This window comes from Eretmochelys imbricata, chromosome 1 (genome assembly GCF_965152235.1).
Source record: "Eretmochelys imbricata isolate rEreImb1 chromosome 1, rEreImb1.hap1, whole genome shotgun sequence".
Classification (NCBI taxonomy): Eukaryota; Metazoa; Chordata; order Testudines; family Cheloniidae; genus Eretmochelys; species Eretmochelys imbricata.
In genome coordinates this window covers 302,958,514-302,985,834 of record NC_135572.1, presented here as the reverse complement: position 1 = coordinate 302,985,834, position 27,321 = coordinate 302,958,514, and the positions used below count along the sequence as shown (strand labels likewise).

At 44.4% G+C, this 27,321-nt stretch overlaps 1 long non-coding RNA gene across 2 annotated transcripts; it reads right to left on the bottom strand.

Moving 5' to 3' along the window:
* On the bottom strand, positions 1 to 26,443 carry LOC144259514 (uncharacterized). 2 transcript variants are annotated; one of them, XR_013344848.1, is made up of 6 exons: positions 26,427 to 26,437; positions 21,916 to 22,009; positions 1,976 to 2,081; positions 1,481 to 1,707; positions 945 to 1,273; positions 1 to 200 (listed from the first exon to the last, which is right to left on the bottom strand). It is a non-coding gene; the product is annotated as an uncharacterized LOC144259514 (long non-coding RNA). The 2 variants fall into 2 exon arrangements; XR_013344849.1 differs by lacking the exons at positions 1 to 200; positions 1,481 to 1,707 and having other exon boundaries at positions 325 to 1,273; positions 26,427 to 26,443.
* Between the last annotated feature and the right edge of the window lie 878 nt (positions 26,444 to 27,321).

The following is a 27,321-nucleotide window of genomic DNA, read 5'->3' as shown; positions in this document are numbered from 1 at the left end:
AAATGTGCATAGTGATTCACCAGGTGCTTTTAGCTAAATATGGCTTTGTGCACTGGCTTGCGGTGTCCAAAATTACTGAGAAGTTACCTGAAGAGTCATGGGCAGAATATAAGGTTTTTCTTGCAGAAGGCCACACAGTGGCCAAGATCTCACTACAGTCTATGTTGATGTAGCTGATGCTTCTTATAGCGTAATGGCATCTGCAATAACAATAAGGAAAGCATCTTGATTGCAAAACTCAGGCATAGTTACAGACATTCAACAAACTATTGAAGACCTTCCCGTTGATACTCAGTTTTTATTTTCTAACAAAATGGACGAGACTTTACATTTGTTTAAGGACTCTCAAGTGACTGTTCACTCCAACACCCAGGAAATGTCAATATAGGCCTCAGCAACAGCGGTATTATTGGCAGCTATTTTATCCATCAACACAGACAGGCTTTTCAAAGAAGAGTCATAAATCTCAGTGTAGGAAATAGTCTAATTCTACCACTATACTGGCATCCCATCCTTAATCAGCTATGGGGAAGTAGTCCATTTGACTTCCCACTCAAGGACAGCAAAACAGTCATCAGCAATCTATCCTCTTTCTCCCCACCATTTGGGGGTATATTATCTCATTTCCTCAGTGCTTGGAAGTCCATAACTATGGACAAATTGATCATAAGTATTGTGGGATTGAGTATTCAATCCAGTTTCTTCCTACCCCACATCCTCACCCATCGTCCCCATCCTTCTTCAGGGACCACTCTCATGAGTCAGTGCTTTTTCAAGAAGTTCAGACTCTGCTTTATCTAGGGGCTGTAGAGGAAGTTCCGATTCAACATTGGGGAAGGGGGTGTTATTCACAATACTTTCTGATTCCACATTTTAAGGGAGACATGAGATCCATTCTAGAGCTTAACAGTCTCAACAAGTCCATCAAATACATAAGTTCTCACATTGTCTCTAGCACTGATTAGTCCTTCTCAAGATTGTACCGGCTGGTTTGGTGCCCTCGATTTGCAGGATGTCAACTTCCATGTGGCAGTTTTGCCAAGTCACAAGACGTTTCCAAGATTTGTGATAGCAAGCTGCATAATCAGTACACAGTACTTCCCTTTGTCCGTTGTTGGCTCTGTAAGTATTCACAAAATGCATGACAGAAATGGCAGCCTATCTGAGGAGAAACAGGATCCATGTCTTTCCATATCTGGATGGTTGGTTAATTTGATGCAGATCCAAACAACTGGTTCTCCACAACATCCAATACATTAGTCTGTTCGAGCATCTGGGGCACATAGAAAGCAAAGGGAAATATGTTAGCCACAACACAGAAACTCAAAATTCACTGGGGCCCTACTCAACTCTACAAATTTGACTGCCTATCTGCTCCTGGAAAGATTCTAGGGTATTCCTCAGCTGTGAACTTCACTCAAGTCAGACCCCAACACCACATTTTGATCCTAAGATTATTAGGCCACATGGAATCAGGTACCTTTGTGACTCAACTTGCCATGCTTTGCCTGCACAGCCTCCAGGGGTGGCTAAGCTCTATCTATCGACCAATCAGGCATTCGCTGGACAAACTGGTCTGCGTACTTGCTGCAGTCCTGGCATTTTTGGAGTGGTGGATGGATCAGAGCACTGTGTGCAGAGGTGTCCTGTTCCCTCTTCCATCCAAGAGGATTATAATTGACGTGACTCATGGGATGAGGTGCTCACCTGGGGGATTTACAAACCTAAATATTATGGTCAGAACAAGAAGCGAACCTTACATCTATATACACTAGTTTTATGCAATTCATAAGGCCCATCATGCCTTTCTCCCTCACATCAGGGGTTTGTCAGTTCAGGTTCTGACAACAACGCAACCATAGTATACTACCTAAACAGACAAAGAGGAGCAAAGTCCAATCGGCTTTATCATGAAGAGATGAAACTCTGGAATGTTTGCATCAAGGAAGGCATTACTCTCTACCCTTATACTTACAGTTTCTGGGATCCCTGTTGGCCAATATCTCAGCAGATTTTTTCATGATCACAAGTGATCTCTGAAGTGCAGTGTGCTCAGAACCATCTTCTGTGGCTGGGGAATCCTGTTGGTTGACATATTTGCAATGAATGACAACAGAAAATGCTGTCAATTTTGCTTTCAAGCAGGTCACAGCCCAAGCTTGTTGACTGATGCTTTTCTTCTTTGGTGGGGACCATACTTCATGTATGCATTCCTTTCCACTCACCTCATCCCACAGGTGATCCTCATATCAAAACAAGCCCATGCCAGAATAATTCTCATAACCCCCAGCATGGTTCAGACAGTGCTGGTTCTTGGATCTTCACAGCCTCTCCATTTGGCCTCCTTGGACTCTGCCTACACTTCCAGATCTACTGTCTCAACACCATGGTCAATTATTACACCCAGACCTGAACAGCCTGCACCTTACACCCTGGCTATTGAGTGACTTGATGAAATAGAGAAACATTGTTCTTTGGCAGTTCAAAATATTTTACTGAACAGCAGACAGCATACCACTAGATCTGCTTATTTAGCCAAGTGGAAGCATTTTTCAATCTGTTTCAGCCACTGGGGTATAACTGCCACAGATGCTAAGATTCAGGACATTTTAGAGTATGGTACATCTGAAATCATTGAATCTTTCTCTAAAGTTCCCTGAGAGTCCACTTAGCTGCGATCTCAGTTCATGAGATCTCTCAATGGGTGTGGGTCAGGAGGGAAAGATCTATAAAAGCGAAAGCAGGAAACAAAAAGAAGAGAAAAGGAGTACTTGTGGCACCTTAGAGACTAACCAATTTATTTGAGCATGAGCTTTCATGAGCTACAGCTCACTTCATCCGAAGTGAAGTGGATTGGATTGGATGAAGTGAGCTGTAGCTCACGAAAGCTCATGCTCAAATAAATTGGTTAGTCTCTAAGGTGCCACAAGTACTCCTTTTCTTTTTGTGAATACAGACTAACACGGCTGTTACTCTGAAAAAAGAAGAGAGAGACTAAAATATATTCTATGCAAGTTTAGTACAGTAAGCCTAGTACCATCAAGGTCAATTTGTAACCTTTCATAGGAATTAAATAATATTTAGTAATGATGCTTACATCAAATAAATGCTTACATTTCCTACCACCAAACGAAGACGAAACAAGATGAAAACAAAAGCCTAGTATATTCAGACACACGGTCCTTGTTTTATTTGTAATTTAAGGGATTTAAAGTAGTTTACTTGATACACAAATGATTAATCTGATTTTATTAGGATAAGCGCTGATTCTACTTTATGGCTTTGTTCTGTTTCTTGCTTCTGTGATGTTCTGGGTCTTGAACCATGGCCTGGGAGTCCCAGGAAGCTGCAGCATCCTGGCCTCCACCCATTGTCTACTGAAGCCTGATGGGCCAAGAAGCTAGTAGGACTATAGTCTCAACCAACACACCACCCACGGGATACCTGATTGGAGGATCACCTGGCTCCAACCTATTGGTCCAACCATGCAATTTAAGGCAGGAGACACAGGAAGTTTGTCTGAGCAACAAGGTGATTTCCTATGGTAGCTGCATTGGATCTTGCTTGTGTCTGCCTCCTGCACCCAAACCTGTTCTGGCCTGGGCTCATCCCTGCCTTCACTACTGTTCCCACTGTACTCCTGCTCTGTGCTTGATCCTTGTCTCTCCTCCAGTTCCTGCCCTTACACCTCACCTCCACTCATCAGTTACCAGTCTGGTTCTGCCCCTGGCCTCCAACTTCTGACCCTGACTTGACCCTCGGCTCAGGCATTTGGTATCGGACCTCAGCTCTGACCCTTAGCTTCTATTCCTTGTTCTGATTCTGGCTTGCTCCCTGGCAGTGGTAATTGGCAGTTGACTCTGCTGACCCTTGGCTTCATTCTCCAACCCGGACATCTGCTCTGCCCAATAAACCTGAGTCATGCTCTGCTACTAGGCCAAGCCACCTACATGCCAGTCCATACAGCCTCCATCCATTCCCAGGGTTTGCATTTCAGGTTTTCATGTACTGAAAATGGCCAAGAAAAGCCATCTCATCTCAGCCTAATGTTTTCCCTGTGTGAGTTACAGAATGACATAAATATTCCTGTATCTCAATGACTGAAAAATCAAAATAAAGGTTGTTATTCCATTATACAGAAACTTTCTTCATGGTAGTGCTCACTTGGAGTAAAAGGATAGTATTCAGTCGTCCATTCTGTGAATGGTCAATATGCTCTACCTAGCCTTGCATGAGGATTAAACACTCAACAACATATTGAAGCTAATCTAATATATTGGTATCATTCCTTGCTCCCTTTGACCTTTCACCACTTCAAAAATACTTTGACTTTTTTTTTTGCTAAACACTTAGTGTTTAATGTACATTACAATGGAAGCAGTGGGGGAGCCAGGGTCACCCCATCCCAAGGGAAGCAGCTCAGCCCCACAGGACAGTTGAGTCAGTTTAATCAGCCTGTTGTTAGGGGGTGTCAGTGTCTGGGAGGCAGCAGAGAGACCCTCCAGCTCCTCGGTTTATGTACATCATATAAAACAGAGACACATGGTAGAAATGGGTGACCCTACAAGGGACTGGAATAAATGGTTGCCCTAGAGTGGGTGAGGTGTGGGGAATGGAATGGGCCTGCGGAGAACCCAGGAGCCCTGGCGCCCAGCCCCCCTGCTCTAAGCCACTAGACCCCTCTCTCAGAGCTGAGGATAGAACCCAGGCATCCTATTGGATATTGCAGGGGTCGGCAACTTTTCAGAAGTGGTGTGCCGAGTCTTCATTTATTCACTCTAATTTAAGGTTTCGCATGCCAGTAATACATTTTCATGTTTTTAGAAGGTCTCTTTCTATAAGTCTATAATATATAACTAAACTATTGTTGTATGTAAAGTAAATAAGGTTTTTAAAATGTTTAAGAAGCTTCATTTAAAATTAAATTAAAATGCAGAGCCTCCTGGACCGGTGGCCAGGACCCGGGCAATGTGTGTGCCACTGAAAATCAGCTTGCGTGCTGCCTTTGGCACACGTGTCATGGGTTTCCTACCCCTGGGATATTGGAAAGTAATCCTGAGAGAAAGTGGTAGACATCCATAAGAATTTGATTACTGAAGGGATGTAGTTTCTCTGACCAGTGAAAGAGGTGAGAACAGGCTCATGCTTAGTTGCTATCGTCCCTTCAGAAGGGTCCCATCCTACTGTATTTGTATTATACATTTACTGTTGTTGCTAAGCATACCTTCTTAAAGAGTAAATTAGTGAGAACGGACCATCCACCATACTGATGTCCTTCAAGAAACAAGCCTCCTGCAGTGATATTTTGTAGAGTAGTTGTTGTCTCTGCAGCTGCTAGTAGAATCTGTCTTGTACGATAGCACTATTAACACATACCATCTTAATTCTACCTGACTCTTCCATTGAGGTACTTGTTATCCTCCTGTGTTCACCTATCTTGAAGAAGCTCTTCCAAAGTCCCCTTTCCCTTAAAAATCTTACAGTTGTTGCAACATCTTGCTATAAGAGTGGATACCGCCACATGCTATAATGCTCAAGAGGATGATTACCCAGGTATGTAAGCTAGTAAGGTACATAAACAGAATTGCTCTTTTTCATTTCTACTTTAAGCCGCTTGTGTATAGTGATAGACATCTAGTTCTTTCAAAACACATCTTTTAATAGGTAGGAATACAGGCACTGTGGTTTAAATGCCAAGGCTACCTGTACTTTTGTTGAGTAAGTCCTCCTTTCCCGCCCATGCTGTGGCGAAGGGGGTAGTTTTGCATATATCTATCAAGAAACAGCATGCAATAAATATGTGGCATTCTGTTTCCTGTGTTGCTCAACCTGTAAGAGTGAATTGTATCTTAGGAAAACAATTTTACATAGTTAAAGTATCCATTATCCATAGGAATTGCTTCTCAACTGGAAGAAATAAAACTAAAAATAAGCTATTAAGGTATGCATTTATTAAGGTAGGACTTATGTGTATTCTTTTTGTATTTATCATCAATATACTCCTTTTTATTTTGTTTGCTATATTGTTTGATGCGTTTTTCCTCTTGTGCATATTTTTAGTTGCCATAAGAACTTTCCTATTTCCTGTCAGCTGACACCTATTTGATACCATTAACTGTATTAAAGGGGGTTGATTCTGGCACTCTAAATGCTGAGAAAGGCCTGAGCTAGGCAAAACACACATTTCAGTTTTTTCCATTTTTTGTTCCTTTATTTCTATCAACAACATTTTCTTTAAAAAGCTTTCAGAGTAGCAGCCATGTTAGTCTGTATTTGCAAAAAGAAAAGGAGTACGTGTGGCACCTTAGAGACTAACCAATTTATTTATCTCTAAGGTGCCATAAGTACTCCTTTTCTTTTTAAAAAGCTAATTAGCATATTAACATCGGGAAATGGTGGCTGTTTCTAGTGACAGAATGTAGATCCTTTCAGTCTTGTTACTCTTTGTTTTGGTCTAAGTTTCCCTCCCACTATGAATTATATAGATATTAAATATAATATTTTGTCTGTTTGGTTTGTGGTTTTGCTATTCCTAGAGAGGCCATATAGTCCAGTCCCCTGCACTCATGGCAGAACTAAGTATTATCTAGACCATGTAATTAACAGATCATGAATCCTTTTCTACAAATTCATGCCTTTCACCAATTCACACCTACCTTATACAGAAACATGCAACTTGGAATGGACCAACCACCAAATACACTTTCTTGATAACTGAAACTAAAGTTATAAATGTTAGTGTCTCATTCAAAGCCAATTAATGTCAATGGGAGTTTATTCCACTGACTTCAAGGGGTTTGGATCACTAACATAGAGCGGAAGAGACAGACTGTGCCATCTCTCTACTCATGAAATTATCACCTCTTTGTGGGGTCTCTGGAGGGCTGCGGTACCAATCTTTGTTTTGAACCAGTCCCCAGTAACATACCATTTGTACCATGGCTGAAGCAAGAACTGTAAGTGCTTAAGCTACTAATGCTCTACGGGCCTCAACTGCTGGTCCCAATAGGCAGCTTGCCAACTACCCTCAGCGCCATGTTCCTAATAGGGCCAGACACCCAGCCTCCCCACCACCTGCTGAAGAATATTCTCTTTCTGATGACTACTGGCTTTCACCCACTGGAGAAGAGCAGCTGTGAAGGTGGGCAGCTCACCACCTGGTACCTCCCCACGGCCAGGTGTGGCATGGCAACTCTCTCACCTGGGGGCAGCAGCCACCAGCTGCTCTGCCTCCTCAGTGCAGTGCCATACCTCCTCCTGTGACTTGGTCCTCCAGTCAGGTCACTTCCAAATCTCTCCCCTTGCAGGGTAGTCCATAAACAAAACCAAGGGGATTTAACACAAACAAACTGAGTTAGTATGAGAGAGGTGGAAATGCTTCTGTCTCAGAGGCTATCAGAGAAAGACCTTCAGGCAGTTGCTGTTGGGAAGGTCCCTACTTTCCCTCAGCTGTTTCCTCAGGACTTGCAAGTTAATAATCTACTCTCTTCTCTGGTCTGCTCACCAGTGAGCTGTTCTGCTTCTCTTAACTCCTCCCCCAGTCTGTGCATCTCTTGCAGGTGTGGCAGGGTGGGGACGGCTGAGCCCAGAGCAGCTCCTTAACCTCTTGTTGCCTGTGTGGGGTTTGTATATCCCATCAAAAGCACAGTTGCCACACTGACCTATTACTGTTCAGCAGATTAATCATATGCCAAGTAATATCTTATTCCTCAAGCAACCCTAATGACTTCAATTGGACCCTGAAATAATTAATTATTAGAATGTCAGTGCAACAAGGTTATATAATATGGTTCTGCTATTTTAGTCTGATTTAGTCTGCTATTTTAGTCTGATGTATTAAACACCTATTTTTTCATTAAGATTATCAAAAAATTTTTAACCTAACTGGAAGTTTATTCTTTAAATAAAGTTTCTTTCTTTATAACAGGATGCTTCAGAGAGAGAGTGAGAGAGAGCACGCGAGCATGCAGGTTTGCCTCATGGAAGTTGCATCTATTAATAGAGAAGGTATTTAAGTCAGCTCCTTCATGGTAAGGCTGCTTTTGGGAGCCAAAGACTTTAAATGTTATTGTATGCATATAAGTGGCAAGTTAGATTTAACCAAGCCAACAACTTTCCACAGTAGAAATTTTTTTAAGATGACTTTTCCAAGGATAACTTGAATCTTACATTTAGTTATCAAGACAATAAAATATGGTTGTCACTTTTAATAAATTGTATTGTACAATAAGTTGGTATGTTTTAATTTCTTTTTCAAAAGACAAGCTACCAATCTAATCTGCATTAAAATTCTGGGTGTGTACTAATTGGTGTGTCCAATATTGGTGTGGTTGAAAAGAAATCCCAGCTCAGTTTCCTGACCACAGAATGGCGTTTTTAACCCATATTTTACTTCACGAAAAGGACATGTTTCATTAGCAATTTCCTTAAAATGTAGCTCAGTATACAACTGCATGAGCCAAGCCATGGCAGGAATTCAGGAACGTAGCAGGCGAGGCAGACAAAGTATCTACAAAGAAATGAAAGTGGAAGGCCAATTTCCTTTACATCCTCTTCTTGAATGCTTTGGCCAGGTCAGTCAATAAGCAACAGGATACACATGGAGGGGTATCTGAACAGCAAGCTGACTCTTCTGGGCAGTGAACTTTTTTTTAATAGTTCTGGGTGGAATGTTATAATCACAAGGTTTCATGACAATTAGCTTTGAGCAGTTAGAAGAGGAGAGGTGAGCAGAGAGGAGTGGCAGCAGCAGGATCCCTGTGAGAAGAGGGAGTTATTAGGAAGCTGAATTCAGAGTATGAGAAGAACAGCATCAGGGAGCTGAATGGACACAGAGCAAGATGTTGTGGGGTGAGTACACCCCATCTCCCTCTTGAGTGGGGCAAGGGCATTGCAGCCCCCTGGCAAAGCCCACCTGACTGCCCTTAACCTCAGGGCACCCTGGCCTAGTGGCCAGAGTCAGTATAGGTGCCCTCTCCCCTTATCAAAGCTGATTCCCCACTCTGGCACTTCAAGTGCAGAAGGTGGGGGCCCACAAGTATTCTAAAAATTAATACTGGCCACTCCAGGCTGGTATTAAGCTTCCAAGGTTACAGTTCTTCTCTGACCTTGGCTGGGTAGATGCTGCCACCACCCAAAGTGCAACCCCTTTTTTGAGAACCCAGAAAGGCACACTTGGGGGTAGCCCACAGGAAAGCATTCCCAAGCACTTTTACCACCCCACCACCCCCCGGGGAAGAGCTGAGAAAGAAAAACAAAGGAAATCAGCTGTTGCCCCCAGCTAATTAAACAACATGCACAAACCTCTTAGGACACAGAAAAACCAGTCCTGTTCTGTTCTTGAAAAAGCTAAGTTTTATAAAAAACAAAAAGAAAGAAAATACATCTGGAACTTAGGCTTTTTGCTAGATCTTAAAAGAAACAATTACAAAAATTAAGGGTTTCAGAGTAACAGCCGTGTTAGTCTGTATTCGCAAAAAGAAAAGGAGTCCTTGTGGCACCTTAGAGACTAACCAATTTATTTGAGCATGAGCTTTCGTGAGCTACAGCTCACTTCATCAGATGAAGTGAGCTGTAGCTCACGAAAGCTCATGCTCAAATAAATTGGTTAGTCTCTAAGGTGCCACAAGGACTCCTTTTCTTTTTACAAAAATTAAGCATCAAGATCGCTCTCTTGAGGTTCAGCTTAAAGGTTACAAGTGTAGTATCTAGGGGATCCATTCCAATAACACAATGCAAACCGGCTCGAGCCCCCACCCAGTGACCTGGGACAAATATATACCACCCCCGCTGGGCGCCTCCAAGAGGCAATACTTCCCCTCTCGCAAGCACAGAGTCTGAGTGTAGCAAAAAGCCTTTTAATAACAGAGAGAAACAATGTGGCATTATGTTGGGGAAACACCACCAACAGGATTCATAACACAACCCATGAGCAAAAAAAAAACCCACCCCAAGCAAATTGGGGCATGCCCCTTTCCCTTTGGTTCTTGAGTCCAGCAACCCCAAATCACCCAAAGTCCCAAAAGTCCAATGACCCAAAAGTCTCTGTCCCTGGTCAGGGCAGCCCCAGAATTTGAAAGTTTATCTGCGGAGCTTTACCTCCCAACTTGGGTAGAAATGGGACGGGGGTAAGAGGCACCTTACATGATCTGAAGCTGACCACCCCACAGCTCCACAGGCCTTCGCTCCGCTCTGCCATCCGCCCCACAAACTCCTCCACTAGCCGGTCCACAAACTGCTCCGCGTCCCACCAGCAGCTCCTGCCGTCCTACGAACTGCTCCACCAGCCTGTCCACAAGGCACTCCCGCCGTCCCGCAAACTGCTCCACGATATATCTTCAGGCTCCCCCACTACTTAACACAACACTCAGTGATTTCAGCTCTTAGTCAGTTCAGCTCTTTGGTGAATTCAGCCTGTAGTAGGGGAGCCTCAGTGCTGGTGCACCATTAGCCCAAAGTGAGCTCAGAAGCCTGTAACTAGACTCCTAATGGAATCAAAATTAGCTCTGATATTCCACAGTGGAGAGAGGAGGAGGTGCAATTAGCATGTAAGACCCTCACCAAGAGGCCCATACCACCAAGTATTAATACTTGTCCCCAGCCTCTCTCTCCATTCACAGAGTTTTAAAACCCATGACCCTTGCCTAGCAAGTGCTCCTTAGTTGATGGTGAGTCCCTCCAGCATAACAAAAGGCCAAGTACAGTTCCAAGCACAGTTCCCATAATCAGGGTAATAACAATTTATTCTTCCTGCCCCAATAACAGAGACACTGGGGATCCCACAGCAGCCAAAGTGACCATTTGGGCAGCTATGGCCTCGTTCTAGGCGGGGTGGGTGTGCCTATGCAAATGAGATCGGCTCCTGAAGTTCTTTTCCACAACTTGCCACACCTCACCACCAGATGTCAGGGTGGAGCTCATCCTGACACTGCTTACACAAGCAAAACAAAAGCACCTGGGATTAGCACAAAGGAGTCCACAAGCCAATAAGAAATAAAAGAAATAAACCTAATCACGTCTTACTAGACATTTCCTAATTTATTTACATATCTGGGGTTTCAGGTTTGAGGTATGAATTGATGGTTTTTCATACCTGGCTTAAAGCTTCTCACAGCATGACTGTTCCCCCCTTTCCCAGAGAACAACAACATGCAGACAAAGGAAAGCTTTTACCCAATTTTAAAAAGTTCTTGCCCTTCCATTGGCTCTTTTGGTCAGGTGCCCACTCCTTTCCTTTTACCTGTGGGCTTGTTAACCCTTTACAGGTAAAGCAAATAGAGAACAGCTCCTAACAGGGGTTTTATAGCTAACTGTCTGGCTGGATGTCCATAAAAGGGAGCTACTTCCCCACTTCATTTATCACACCCTCAGAGCTGCGTGGCCTAATGACCAGAGTCAATATGGCTGTCCTCTCCTTCAGGGTGGTGTGACCTGATGGCCAGAGTCAGTATAGCTACCCTCCTTAGGGCTGTGTGGCCTAATGGCCAGAATCAGATAGGTGTGGTTTAATGGCAGTGGGGGGGGTGGGCCACCACCTGGGGTGGTAGTGGCTGGGGCCGAGGGACCCGGACCCGGGCCCTCCCTACTCCACTGGGTCCTAGTCCAGGGTCTTGTCAGTCCTGAGTACCCTCATCACTGGGTCAGCAGAGATCCTACTGCAACACGTTGAGTTAGCTTTTGGTTCTGCAACCATATCAATGTATAGTCCCCCTTGGCTACTTCCTACTCTGTCTCCTTAAGCAGCAGTCTGGGCTGCTCCTGGGTCTCCGAGTTCCTTGGCCTGTGCTGCTCTCAGTGGCTCTGCCCTCCCTTGGGCGTCTTCAGGTGGCTGGGTACCAGCCTGGATCTCACGGGTTTGGCTTCCACAATCTGGGGCTTCAGCAGCTCCTGGGCTGGAGCTGGTAATGTATGTCCTCCCTCTCCTGCGGTCAGGCCTGATTGAGCTGAGCTGCTCCCTTTTATGCTGCTGCTCCAGTTGGAGCATGCCCAACAGGGGCGAGGGAGCGTGGCTTCCTCAGCCCCTTCCTTGTTCAGTGCAGGGTGAGTACACCCCATGACACAAGAGGGAAAATAAAAAAAAACAAAAAAAACACAGAAAGAAAGGGGCAGGGGAAAACAGACCAAAATCCCCTTGAGACAGAAAAGCACAACAGTTCCTCCTCTTCCTCTCACTGCAATGGCTGTGGAGAAGGCTTGAAATGCTGCCTGACTTGCCTTTTGGTTCATTGTAAGAATAAGAACATCATTTATTTTCTCCATTGAATAAATTCTGGCACAATAGTAACTTCATAGAGCCAGTAAGGGGTAAACTGAGTTTAGGGGCCAGTACAGATGCCCTTTAATAATACAGTGTGGACAGTGGTGTTACAGGCATATTTATGAGAATATGGAAATTTGCATCATTCTTTCTTCCTTCTTATACACACGTAGGCTAGTGCTTTGTCCAACAGACAGTAAGTAAATGTTCTTCAACTATCCATACTGATGTTTTGGTTTTCCACTACTGCTAGATAATAGGACGTTTCCTAGCTTACAATTGACACCTTTCACGTCAGTCAGAGACCAACATGAGTCACCCCTCCATTAAGATTTCATAATCTCTTTCTTTATAAGCATGCAGATATTAGTATAACTCTGGGAATAAAAGTTTAATAGGAATTACTGAGCAGAGGAAGGATGACAATATAAAAAGTACTTCATCTAGAAGTTGAAGGACTTTCTCTACTAGATTAAGACCCAGACTACTTGGAAATGCACAGTTCAGTTGAATATTCTCCTGCTGTAAAAATCAGGGAGGGGAGGGGACATACAGAATTCTAAGCAAAAGCAGAGGAGGTAGGAGGGCAAAAATATGATCATTAAAAGTTGTAGAAAGTTTGACTTCCTGGATGTTCTAAATTTCATCTATTGACAGTACAACTGTGACTTGCAATAAAATTAAAGTTTAAATGGGATAAGTTAACACAGGAAGCCCTACAAAAATAATGAAATTAAAATCAGCATTTTAAAATACATTTATTATAGAAATTGTTGGTATGGTTGAGAGATTCAAATACTGCTTTCGATTTCATTATGTCATTCCTCCTGCTTTTCATACATGTTGCAGGAACATTTATATACTCATTCATAGTGTTTTTAAAATGTATTTTTAAATTTTTTTAAAAAAGATATTTGTTTAAGAGGCATATTTGTATTCTGCTTTAATTTAAGATTTCCCTGATGTGAAACCATGTAATAAACATACAGTTGTGATTAAAGTATGAGTGTTTTGAGTCCCAGAGTAGACTAAACCAATTTTTAAAAAGAGATTAGTTTTGCATTATTTTTCTCAAACCACTTTAAGCAGGTGCCTGATCTCCACTAGAGAAATATGAATGATCAATATAGTATTTTTTAAAATACCCACAGACTTTTTGCTTTTTAGAATTCTTCAACTTTCTCCTGAGTTTACTAACACTGAATGACTTGATTTTTTTAAAAGGTTTACACTTTCCTTGTACCCAGGTGTGTAAATCCTGAGGGACTGAAGAGTAGCCCTGGAATTTTTTAAAGTGTGAAGGGAAGCATTGGTCTTTTTGGTGCACAGTTTTGTCTCTTCAAAGGGGAGGTCCTCCACAGTTATTTGAACCCCTTTGGAGAAGTGAGATAGGTGCAGCTAAGAGGCTCGTCTCATCACGATGGCAGTAGAGATGGAGCATGCAACCACATGAGCTGCGTTGAGCACAGACTGGAGTGATGTCTTTGCTACCAGTTGGCCTTCATTAACTGTAGCCTTAAATTGTTCCTTGTGTGAACCCGGGAGCTGCTCAATACAGGAATTGAGTTTTGAAGAGTTCTGGTAATCATATGTCGCCATTAAGGCTTGATAGTTTGCAATGTGGAACTGAAGAGTGGCTGAGGAGTATGTTTTCCCCCCAGAAAGATCTAATTGCTTCCAGTCCTGGTCGTGGGGAGCGGGATTTGAAATGGTGCTGGTGGCCTCTTCAGTTCACCATGTCATAGAATCATAGAATCATAGAATATCAGGGTTGGAAGGGACCCCTGAAGGTCATCTAGTCCAACCCCCTGCTCGAAGCAGGACCAATTCCCAGTTAAATCATCCCAGCCAGGGCTTTGTCAAGCCTGACCTTAAAAACTTCCAAGGAAGGAGATTCCACCACCTCCCTAGGCAACGCATTCCAGTGTTTCACCACCCTCCTAGTGAAAAAGTTTTTCCTAATATCCAATCTAAACCTCCCCCACTGCAACTTGAGGCCATTACTCCTCGTTCTGTCATCTGCTACCATTGAGAACAGTCTAGAGCCATCCTCTTTGGAACCCCCTTTCAGGTAGTTGAAAGCAGCTATCAAATCCCCCCTCATTCTTCTCTTCTGCAGGCTAAACAATCCCAGCTCCCTCAGCCTCTCCTCATAAGTCATGTGTTCTAGACCCCTAATCATTTTTGTTGCCCTTCGCTGGACTCTCTCCAATTTATCCACATCCTTCTTGTAGTGTGGGGCCCAAAACTGGACACAGTACTCCAGATGAGGCCTCACCAATGTCGAATAGAGGGGGACGATCACGTCCCTTGATCTGCTCGCTATGCCCCTACGTATACATCCCAAAATGCCATTGGCCTTCTTGGCAACAAGGGCACACTGCTGACTCATATCCAGCTTCTCGTCCACTGTCACCCCTAGGTCCTTTTCTGCAGAATGTCCACTATGATTGAATTGGGAAGCAGGTGGGAGAGGAGAAATTCCATGTCTTTTGCTGGCACGTAAAACTTTTTGTTGGCCTGCTTACATGTTGGTGGGACTGATGCAGGGATCTGCCATCTGCGTTTGGCAGGGTCCAAGAGTGCCTTGTTAATACAGAGGGCTACTCTGGATGAGGGAGAAGAATGTTAAAATGTCCACTAGTTTGTGGTGTGACGTGGTCACCTCCTGTAGTGATATCTGCAGTGCCTCTGCCACCCTCTGGGCCAGCGCCTGAAATAGTTTAAAATCATCTGCCAATGATGGAGGAGGGGGCTTACCCATCTAGTCCGGTGATGATGAGAAATATTTCCCTTTCTCCTCGACTTCAGTCTCTTGTTCCTCTTGTCTGTTGCGGGGGAGGGGGTTCAGATGCCCCCGGTGCAGCAGCTCAAGGAGAAGGTCTCCTCGGTTGTTGGTAGGCGAAGCTGGAGTTATGGGAGGCACATTGTCTATGAGCATGCCATTGAGAGGGTGGGCAGGGGCCCGGTGGTTGATACCATGGCTGCCCCTACAGGGAGGCTGGGGATCAGATGGATGGTATGGGTGTGGTCCATAATGGAATTGGGCACCACACGGATGGTGAGAAAAACAGCTGGAAACCACATCCTCTTGCTCACTATCTGACTCAGGGGATGAAAAAGGTAGTGCACAGCATGAAGTTGCCAGTGAGTCAGGAGCTCTGGGTGAACTCAGTACTGGGGCCCTGGTACTGAGAAGAGGTGAATCTGGTGCATCAGACACCAAAGGTCTGTTGCGTACCGGAGGTCCGGTACTGGAGGTGATTGTCAGTCACGGGATGTCTGTTCTGCAGGAGTCAGTGATACACACCTGAGGATATGGTCTGTCAGTGCCTGGCGTGCTGCAGGCAGTAACGATGTCAATGTCTGTGCCACAGGAGCCTTTCCTGGGGTGGATTCTCTATGTCTCTCATGCCCAGTCAGTACCAATGATTCCTTACCTATGCCTATTGGGTCCGTAGGCAGCCCAACATGCTTTGTTGGGGTGGTACCATGTCAGCCCGAGTACCAGATTTAGACGGCTTCGGTGCCGTCGATACCGATGATACTGATTGAGCTGGAGATCATTTTCGGCTTGATTGGGACTCACTTTGGGAACTCACAGCTCTTTTCTTAGAGGCCTTATGTGAGCGGCTCTTAGATGTCTTCTTGGGATCACTTCCCTTAAAAGTAGAGGGTTGCAGTGAGGTTTCTCACTGTCTAGTGTCTTGGTGCAGCTCGGATAGTTGAAGGGCTGCCTCCATTAATAGGAATTTGAGTCTCAGTTCTCTATCCTTTCTGGATCTGGGCTTCAGCTGCCGGCACAAACCACACTTCTGTGGGATGTGTTTCTCTCCCAGGCAGCAGACACACTGAACGTGTTCGTCGGTCACTGGGATAGATTACTTGCAACTGAGACATTTCTTGAAGCCCTGGGAGTCGGGCATATCCTGTCCAGTGGGTTCCCCAGACAGGGGGTTGAAGAAAAGAACAAAGTCCAAATTAAAGGAGTTTTTTAAATTAAAATAAAAGATAAATGAAGAAAAGAAAAGGAAGCTCCAAAAGGTAGTTTAAAATTAAAACTGCCTTCCATAAAGTTTATGCTATTGTCAGGTTTTCCCCCTGCCCAATTCATGCCAGCTGCCTTCAATTAATGCATTATCTTTCCATGCTCCCCAAAAACACACATGACACCTGTTCCCCCTGATCCACACAGTTAATGCCTTCCAGGACCTGCCTACCTAGTACTGAGGAGTGAAAGCCCAGGAATTCCCAGCCGCAGCTCTGGGCCCTTTGCTCTTCTCTTCCCCCCTCCCCTCCAAACAGCCTTTGAGGTAAGGTAGGAAGCTATAAAGGAAACAAACCATCCATTTTACAAGGGGACTGGTGATGAGGAAGTGGCTCTGACAAACTTTTCACAGAACAAGTGGGGAGTAAACAGATTGGCAGAGACAGCCAGCTCTGCTCCATCCTTCATTACCCATCCTATGAAATTATGAGCAATCCAGCAGAGCTACTCCTTTGTTGCCCCTCCCTATCTAAAAGTCTATTGGCAGATCTGACACAGCTCTTTAGACCTCTCTCCAGAAGGGAAGGAAAGGGAAGTGTGTGTGGGGGAGGATCACAGGAACCAGAGCTGCAGGAGGAGGCTCTCCTCCCACTTCATGTTAGTCACCTAGCTCCAAACAGAATGTGATATGTATAACATAAACCAATCCAGTTATAGTCTGTGTCAGAGTATTAGTGCATTTTGGGAGTTTCAAGCAGCCACCAGCACTCTGTGGGACAATAGTAAAATGATTAGATGAATTGTTCGGCTAATTTGTATCCATACTGGTAGTAAAACAGTTGAGAATAAAATGGTCCTTAGACCTGCTGAAAACAAGTCTAAATCAAATGTTCTTGGAATACATTAATTAGTTGGATTAAAATGCTTTTGCATGTGCACATGAGCTGCTTAAAAAGCATTCTGGTAGAATGGCTCTTCGAACAGTCAGTTCCTCTCTAGTAAAGAGAAGGCCAAAGGATGGAGAGGCTTCTCAAAGATGTCAGGGCCTTCAGGTTGTTTCACACAGAGAAATAATATGATATTTTTTCCTCTGGCTTAGTTCCTTCCATCTGATCTCAAAGTACTTTATAGATATAACTGAAATATCTCTAAAATATTGCTGAGGTATGGGAAAATATCACCATTTTGCAGATGGGGAAATTGAGGCACAAGTTACACAAAAGTCTATGGCAGATCTGAGAATAAAATCACCTGATTCCTACCCCTGTGCAAACTTCCATTCAGCACCTCAGAGCCAAAAAGATTTTGTTTTGCAGCTCATGAAAATAATGTTCCATGAAGAAGTATCTCACTCACAGGAATTGATGGTGCTAGACAGTATTTGCTGAGTAATCCAGCCCAATTTCATGTTGATGAGCAGCAATTTCTAAAGGATGGAGCTGTCCCAATTCAGTAAAGGCAAGCTATTTCTACAGGCTCCAGTCCTGTCAACTGCTTCTATCTCCTCCCTGAGACCACAGATTCAGTGAGCTTGATACAAGGTGCATGGAGGGAGCAAAATATCTTCACTACAAAATAACCTTTAAGTCCATAAATACAAATTTAAATGCATAGCATCCATTTAGACTATCTTGTTGCACTCTTACATTATGCCTGATTCTTGACTGAATTAACTACAGTATTCCATTAACATTCAGTTTTACACTAACCTGCAATTTATCTGTATTATTTATGTAAATGTTCTATACTTTGCATATAAATAATAGTCAGCACCTCTCATAGCATTCTCCATGGCCATAAGTAGCATTTTTATATAGCCAAGGTACTGCAAGGATATTTTCAGGGACTGAAACATTGCAAAGATTCCTTGTTGGTTTGTTTTTAAGTTATATCACAAACTTTAAACTACTTGTTAAGAAGTATCTTAGTGACTATCATTTTCAAAGTTCTTATAAACAGAGAATGTTTTCTTGAACAAAGGGTGAAAAAGAAGACTAATTAGTTAGGGCTGATTTCCTGACTATATGTTCTAAAAATATTTGAGTGGTACTTATTGTATTATTAAGCGCACTACAAATTTATGCATTTTGGATCAATGGAAGCTCTTTTAGAAGAAAACTAAACAGCAATGTCATCCTTCCCATGACTTATTTGTTTCCCACTTGGAAAACCTTGTCTACCTCGTGTTTCTAATGGCGTATGAGCCAACATGTGTTTGTCAGTTAATTGCTATTACAGTAATTAGGGAAGGAGCAGAGGGCTCTTGCTTTAACTACTTTGCCACATAAATGGAAGCTATTATATCTTAAACTAAAGATGAAATGCTAGACTTAAAAAAAAAATCCAAATGACACTTTCCATTTACAGAATTTAAGATATGCTTAATAATTTCCTTCAAGATAATGGCCCTGAGTTCTTCACTGCTGTACGCCTTGTATAATCACTTACACCTGTGCAAGGTGCTACCAAATCAGAAAGGTAGCTTTTTTTGCACAGTAGTAAATGAGAACACATTCTGAAGGGCAGTGGAAAATCAGGCCCTGTATTCCTTTAAAATAAACATAAAAATGTACCATGTGTATTAGCCTCATAGCAGGACATACAGCAGATATACACTCTATTCTTACAAAAATATTTACTCCTTACAGTTACTACCTTTTTATATACACAGAGCTTGATCATAGTCAGATGGGGATAATGGGAATCTGTCCCAGACTTTACACTTAGAATTTACACACCTTCTTGCAAGAGAAGATACTATTTTAAGCCAGCCTTTTCATTTTAAGAAATTTTCCTTGAAACGCTTAATTGCAAATACAATCTTTTATGGATGTTAAATTACTCAAAAGAGTGATTCCAACAACAGCATTCTCATTAAGTTATTTCATAAACACAAAGACTGAAGTTAAGCAGGATATTAGTGAAAGCAGAATACAGCATTAAAAGTATACCATAACTGCTAAGCAAGTCTCCAGCAGATCAACAATACCCTTCACTAAATTCCACAAATGATTTTATTAACCAGCACCCATAAAGGTCTTATTCTCACATGATTTGACCATCCCAACCCATCTGCCATTTTCCCCTTACTTCTAGGCCTTGTCTACACTGGCAAGTTTCTGCGCAGTAAAGCAACTTTCTGCAGTATAACTCTCAAGGTGTACACACTGCCAAGCCACTTAGTGCACAGAAACTGAGCAGTTGCAGCGCTGTAAAAAAACCACCCCGACAAGAGGCGTATTTCTTTCTGCACGGGGGCTACAGCGCCACGGTGGCAGTGTAGACACCCTGGTCGATTACAGCGCTGCGATTGGCCTCTGGGAGGTGTCCCACAATGCCTGTTCTTGCCTCTCTGGTCCTTGGTTTGAACTCTACTGTCCTGCCCTCAGGTGACCAACTGTCATCCCCACCCCTTAAATGCTTTAGGAATTTTGAAAGTCCCCTTCCTGTTTGCTCGGTGACGCGTGCAGTGGTCTCAGCGCATCTTTCCAGGTGACCATCCCTGCTCCACACACCAGGCGATCCCCCGTTTGGAGCAATGCCGAGCTGCTGGACCTCATCAGCATTTGCGGAGAGGAGGCTGTCCAGTCCCAGCTGCGCTCCAGCCATAGGAATTATGATACCTGCAGACAGATTTCACAATGCATGACAGAAAGGGGCCATGACCGGGACACACTGCAGTGCAGGGTCAAAGTGAAGGAGCTGCGGAACGCCTACCACAAGGCGCGGGAGGCAAACCGCCACTATGGTGCTGTGCCCATGAGCTGCTGGTTCTACAAAGAGCTGGACGTGATACTCGGTGGTGACCCCACATTCACTGCGAAGGCCACTATGGATACTTTGATGACTGGTGTGCCAGTTGAGAGTGGACCAAGCCAGGAGGAGGAAATCTTGGACGAGCATGTGAAGGGGGAGGGGGACTCAGAGGCAGAGGACAACTTGGAGGTCAGAGATGCATGCAGCCAGGAGCTCTTCTCTACCCCAGAGGAGACTAGCCAGCCAGTTGGAGCTCGGTGAAGCGCAAACAGGAGAGGAGGCCCTTGGTAAGTGGCTTTGATTTTGGGAATCGCTGAAGCAAGTTGTTGGGGGCAGGATGGTTGCAGAAAGCAGGCTTGTGTCTGTATGATGCGCAAACCACCACATCCCTGATCTGAGCGGCGGAACAGGGTGTTGATTGACCCCCTCACTTCATGGGAATCTGCTTCAGATATCTCCACAAAACTCTCATGGAAATACTGGGCAATCTGCTGCTGCTGCTGGTTCTTTGGCAGAGCTGCTTTGTTTCTTGCCCCATTATGAGTAACTTTCCCTCGGCACTCTGCTCTCACTGGGGGTGAGGGGGAATCATTGCTGCGTATAGGCGAGCTGCATAAGGGCCAGGCCGAAAGCTGCAGTCTTGGAGAAGACTCTCCCTTGATTCCCTGCTCACCCTCAGCAGCAAGATATCTTCCATAATTAACTCAGCCTGTGGAAAATGTGGGAACAGTAATGATTTTAAGGCCTCCCCTACAGTGCTGGCTCTCCCCAACAGCTATGTGCCCAGTGTACAGTACAATCCTGGAACACTGATATCTCCTGCCCCTGTGGTTACTCACCATTTTGTGGGTCTTGTGGCTCATGTGTGCTTGCCTGGGGTCGGTCAGTTAGTGACAGGTATGTGAATAGTGGCTGTGTTTTAAATCACTGAATCAGTGGTCTGTGTGTTGGAAACAATACTGCTTCTGTAAAATGTTGTATTTTGCAAATTTGCATGCTACAACCCAGCTGTTGTTCCTCTTACACTTTATTTTGTCAAATAACTTAACTCGGTGTCCTGAAACATTAGTTACTTTTATTGGGATAACAATTAGACACCCCAGAGTCCTATTTTGCTGGGCACTATACACACACATAAGGAAGATAGTCCCTGACTCAAAGTGCTTACCTTCTTAGGCCCTCATCCTTCAAACACATACATGCTTAACTTTATGCATGAATAGCCCATGACATCAGTGAGGCTACTTGTGTGTACAGTGAAAGAGCATTTTTTAATGTTTGCAAATTCAAGGCCTAAACATGTGAGAAGAATAACAGGTGAATAAAATAGATAAGTGCGAGGGCAGGACATGGTATAAATTAAGGAATTATACACACTAGCTATTTTGAGTGCTTTTTAGGCATTAAAACAGATATATGCTTAAGGAGGTATTTGCAAGAGAATAGTATCAGGAGGTAGCCATGTTAGTCTGTATCCACAAAAACAAGAAGTCCAGGGGCACCTTAAAGACTAACAGATTTATGGGGTTTTTACCCACAAAAGCTTATGTTCAAATAAATCTGTTAATCTTTAAGATGCCACCGGACTCCTTGTTGTTTTTGCAGGAGGATAGTTGCTGTATGAGTTTCTCAGCATTTTAAGTAAAATAAAAAATCTTGCAAGAAGTTGACATGAAACCACCGTATTTCCCCTCCAGTTTAGTAATAGCAATTCAGAAGCATCTGGCTCTTTTGATTTTACTTGCAGTGCTGAATGGGGAGCTGTTTCAGAGCTCCCAGTTCAGGTTCTTATGAAAGGGAAACGTAGTTATAGAATCTACCTCTTTACAGAGTGTTTTTCAATTTTATGGAAAGCACAACAGCTGGGCTAAAGGACATCAGCTTTGTCTTTGGAACTGAAGTCTGTAATATTTACTTTTAAAACAGGGATAAATAATTTTCCTCCTTCATTTTCATTTCCATCTTCTCCTATCCTCCGCTGCAGTTCACATAATGTGGTAAGGTAGGTCCTGCATTGGAAAGTATAAAACTAATTAATTTTGACTGCTTTAGGCCAACCCTGCAACCTGACCTGCTGTCCATCTCTTCTAACCCTGCATACTACACTTGGATGAGCAGGCTTTAAATCAGGGGTGGGCAAACTTTTTGGCCTGAGTGCCACATCTGGGTATGGAAATGGTATGGCAGGCCATGAATGCTCATGAAATTGGGGTTGGGGTGCAGGAGGTGGGGCCAGAAATGAATTCAGGGTGCGGGAGGGGGCTCCAGGCTGGGGCAGGGGATTGAGGTACGAGGGAGGGCGGGGAGGGCTCTGGCTGGAGATGTGGGCTCTGGAGTGGGGCTGGGGATTTGGGGTGTAGGAGGATGCTCCAGGCAGGACAGAGGGGTTCAGGGGGCAGGAGGTGAATCAGAGTTGGGGCAGGGGGTTGGGACACTGCGGGGGTGAGGGTTTCTGGCTGGGGGTGTGGGCTCTGGGGTGGGGCCAGAAATGAGTTCAGGGTGCGAGAGGGGGCTCCATGCTGGGGCAGGGGCTTGGGGTGCAGGGGGTGTGAGAGCTCCAGCTGGGGGTGCAGGCTCTGGAGATGAGGGGTTTGGGTGCAGGAGGGTGCTCTGGGCTGGGTTTGAGGGGTTCAGGGGCTGGGAGGGGGATCAGGGCTGGGGCAGTGGGTTGGGGTGTGGGAGGGACTCAGGGGTGCAGGCTCCTGGCGGCACTTACCTCAAGCAACAGCATGTCCCCCCTCCGGCTCCTGCATGGCGGCACAGTCAGGCAGCTCTGTGCACTGCCCTGTCCGCAGGCGCCACCCCTGCAACTCCCATTGGCCACAGGTCCTGGCCAATGGGAGCTACGGGGGCGGCGCTTGGGGCAGGAGCAGCGCGCTGATCCCCCTGGCTGCCCCTAAATGTAGGAGCCAGAGGAGGGACATGCCGCTGCTTCCAAGAGCCATGCGGAGCTGTGGCATGTGCGCACAGAGTGGCCCCCAACCCTGCTCCTCAGCTGGAGCAGGGCAAACCCCAGACCCCACTCCCCAGGAGGAGCTCAAGGGATGGATTAAATCAGCTGGCAGGCCGGATGCGGCCCTCAGGTCCTAGTCTGCCCACCCCTGCTTTAGATTCTATACTCAGTTCAAATATGCACAGACCTCAGAATGCACAAGATTTAAAATGTACAGAAACTCTATTGATCCTGCTGGATCCTTTCACGTTAATGTTGAAGTATAAGAAGAATTAAGGCTTATCTTCCAATCCACAAAGGCCTCTAAAAGTGTCATTGGAAGACTACCAGCAAGTATGGCAGCCTCTCTCTGAGCTCCCTCCCAGGACTACAGATTTCAAATTTTAGGTACTGTGTAATACTACCACAAAATGTGGTAGTGATGATCACTGTAGCCAAAATATTTCATCTATTTCTGTATATTCTCTGTCCATCCCACAAGGGTCTTGCACTTAAAATGAAATCTAACTTTCTACTTCAGTTTCCTTGTAAATACCACAGAATGACAGTTGTATCCCCTATTGCACTGAAGGAATGCATGCACAGTTAGCCAGCCAGCCAGGTGCACCCCTTCTAAAGTGTAGTGTGGGTTGTGATTAGCCAAGTAGAGCTAGAGGAAGAATTTAGCAGAGAAGTAGGTGAATCAACTCATTTCACCACCCTCTTTGGTGGTGTTTACAAGGAAACTGTTGCAGAAGTGGGTCGGAGGCAGGGTGCAACTTTGTTTTCTGCTTCAGGTCTCTTGGACTGATCAGTGTGTAATGAGATATATAAAGAGTGATTTTTTGCTCCTCTCTATTGTTGTTTGAGCAATAGGCAAAGGGTTTGGATGATGACTCTTTAAAAGAAGGAAAAGGAAGGGAATGTTGGAATCGGAAGGTTCCATGACCGTTGGGATTGACTGTTGAGAAGAAAAGCAAACAGAAGTGAAATGACAGTTGGGGGGGAAATGGGAAGTGAAGGAAAGTGAATAGAAAAACACAAAAGAAGCCAACAACACAGGGAGAACTGAAATGCTCGGGAGAAGATGTGAGTACTGTTGATTAACATTTCATTGTATCAAGAACGTAAAGAGTTAATTGTGGCCTGACCATTTTTAAACTAGAAAATTGAATCCTAAGGCCCAGCATGTTTCCGTGTTCCTCTGCAGGATCTTTAGACTTGTGATCTCGCTCTTCCCAGGATCCATACGGCAAGTTGTTGCCCCAGCCACCATTTTCCCATCCACTGCTCTCACTCTAGTGACAGTGCAGAGCTCCAATTCCCAGAGCACCTGCCTCTTCTTCCTGCTCTGAAAGCTGCCTTTTGACTCCACCTCCATGCAATGGGTTCACTCAGACTGCAGCTGAAGGGTGGGAGCTACCACAGCCTAAAGGGAGTGAGTTTCATGCCCAAAGGAGACTGATGGTGCCTTCTCCATGGGAATGAAGAGGGGGGGAGGGGGACCCAGAAGGGGATCTGCTTCTGCTCCTTCATCTAGAACCAACAATATCAATATTACGAATTCAAGGGCCTAATTTTCTGAAGTACACCTTCCACAAACTGAAAAATCAAGCCCTGTTTCTTAACCCCACATTGAAGATTTTGTACCAAATTGTCCGTTGATGTACCTCCGCTGAAGACTGTAGAACAGGGGTTCTCAAACTAGGGGTCAGGACCCCTCAGGGGGTCATGAGATTATTACATGGGGAGTCACAAGCTGTCAGCCTCCACCCCACACCCCACTTTGCTTCCAGCATTTATAATGGTGTTAAATATATTTAAAAAAGTGTTTTTAATTTATAAGGGGAGGGAGGCCGCACTCAGAGGCTTGCTATGTGAAAGCGGTCACCAGTACAAAAGTTTGAGAATCACTGCTGTAGAACAATGCTGACTTACAGTACATGACAATCTTACCCCTTGTCTCAAAAACTGTAGTTAGGTCTGATGAGTGACTAAATGGATTCAGAAATGCATAGATTTGGGGAGGAATTTCTGTATATAGTGCGCTGGGACTCCGGGCTGTAGCTTGCCTCCCAGAATAGAGACCTCTGGGTCATCCATGGATTACCACTATACCTATGATCTTTAAGTGCATGCAGAAACTTATCTGCAGATCAATAATTCACAAGTTTCACTTTGCTCAGAGGGAGATTGTGGTTGTCCCATACTCTCAGACAATGTATTTCCTAGCTAGTTGCTATAAAAATGTTTAGAATTGGGTTCAAAAGCGGAAGGGCATGTGCAAATAGAATTCAAGTAGCTCTTGATCAAGGAAATCTACTTAAAAGTTGTGAGATAACTAGATTACATGGTCCATTTTTAATTTCCATTGTATTAGCTGGCATGCAAGACCACTAAGGCAACAGAATTTTATATACTGATGTAGTCTTCATTTAAAAAAGAAAAAAAGACAGTAGCTTCTTCAATCTGTATTCTATTAACTATGTATTTATCTTTTGGATTCCATAGGACTACTCCCATGAATAGTTACTCAGGCATGTGTTTGCAGGATTGAGCCGTTTACTGAATATTATAGATACTGCCACCATCTCTGCCTACAGTTTAGGTTGCTTGATGCTTTCATTATAAGAACTGGTTCTCTTTGCTTATAACTTTGCCAAACTTTAACCATTGTGGCTGAAATTTTCCAGTGCTGCCCCTAGGCTGAATTGTTTTGGAATGTTTCAGGAAAAAGGGTTTCAGTCATTTCTAAGAATGAGATTAGAGAAAAATACATTTTGCCCATGTGAAAAAGATTCTTAACCTTTTAGTTGAGAAGCGCTAGCACCTTCATGCTTTGGAGCAGGGACTTGATATTTGACAATGGCTTGCCTTTGTGTTAAGGATGGACCTTTTAGGCAGTTTTTCCACAGGAATTAGGCCAAGTTATGAGCCTTTGAAAAAGTTTCAGTTTGCACTTGGTCAGCAGAGATTTGTTAGAAGTTAGCAGCTAAAATCTCTGAAAATCCTGTCTGCCCTGGGCATGCTCCAGCCTGCAGCTGTAAGGTCTGAGCGGAACTTTCCCTGTTATCGCCCAGGGTGGCTGCTGTGGCACTGGGCACCACAACAGAGAGCAGGGAGACTCTCTCCTGTGCTCAGTGCTCCCCCCGCTGGCATCCAGGGAGCATGGAGAAGGAATACAGAGGGGACAAAGTTGGACTTGAGGGGAGACGGGGTGGGATGAGGTGGGAGTGAAATGGTAGGAGTAGACTGCCACTGGGATAAGGCAGGGGACTGGGACAAGGAGTCTGGGTGGTGGTGAAAGGGGGTGTGAAACTGGGAGCTGGTGTGGGAGCACAGCAGAGAATGAGATTGGCTGGGAAAGCAGACTGGGTCAAGAATCGTGTGGGGGAAGGAGGAACAGAGGAACAGAAAAAGTAGAGTTTGGACTGTGCTCTAGGGCTCAGTCGGGGTTGTGCAGTGAAGAAGACTGTTGTCTGTAGGATCCCTACCTCATTTGTTGCAGAAGTTAGAAGGTGTGTAGTGAATGAATCAGGGGACTGCAAGAAAAAAAGGTAATCATATTTAAAAGCATATTTAAATGCTGCCCTGGAGAATTTGTTTCTATCTCTACTCTGCCACAGAGTTCCTGTGTGATGCTACTCAAGCCACATAAACCAACAACTTACAAGTGACCACTAATTGTGTTCTCATTTTTTTGGTACTCGAGGCCCTGGGATCTGGTTTGCACAAATACTGAGTATTCACAACTGCTAATGAAGTCAAAATGTGCTCTGAAAATAAAGTCCCATAATACTAAATAATCTGAAAGATTAGGTCCTAGGCATCTCAAATTGGGCACCTAAAATTAGTGGGCACTTTTGCCCTTAATCTCTTTGGGACAGATTCACAAAGAGGACTTAGGCATTGTAACACCAACTCCTATGTGTCCCAGAGGTTTTCCAAGCCCCAAGTTAGGCAGCCGAGATCCCCAGGCATTATATAGGAAAAGGATTCACAGAAGCCATCCTACTGAGCAGGAAGCCACTTAAACTAGCCAGGAGCAAAACATACAGGAAGAAGCAGAGTTTAGGGCCATAGGCATCTAATTGACAGGCTGGAAGCAGACGCCTCCCTCTGACGTGAACCCTCTCCTGTAGTTAGGTGCCTAAATCGGGTCAGCACTTTCGCATGATAGACCTGGAGAGAGACCCCAATCTATGATAGCCAATAGCCCCATGTGAGTTCCATAACCACAGGAGGTAGGGGATCTGGGTTCAAAGCAGGGTAGAGAGGGAATTAAAACCTAGCTGTCCTGCATCTCAGGTGAGTGCTCTAACCAATGGGCTATTGGGTATAATGGAAAACTGATGGAAGGACATCTCAACCACAGCAGTCTTTTTTGTG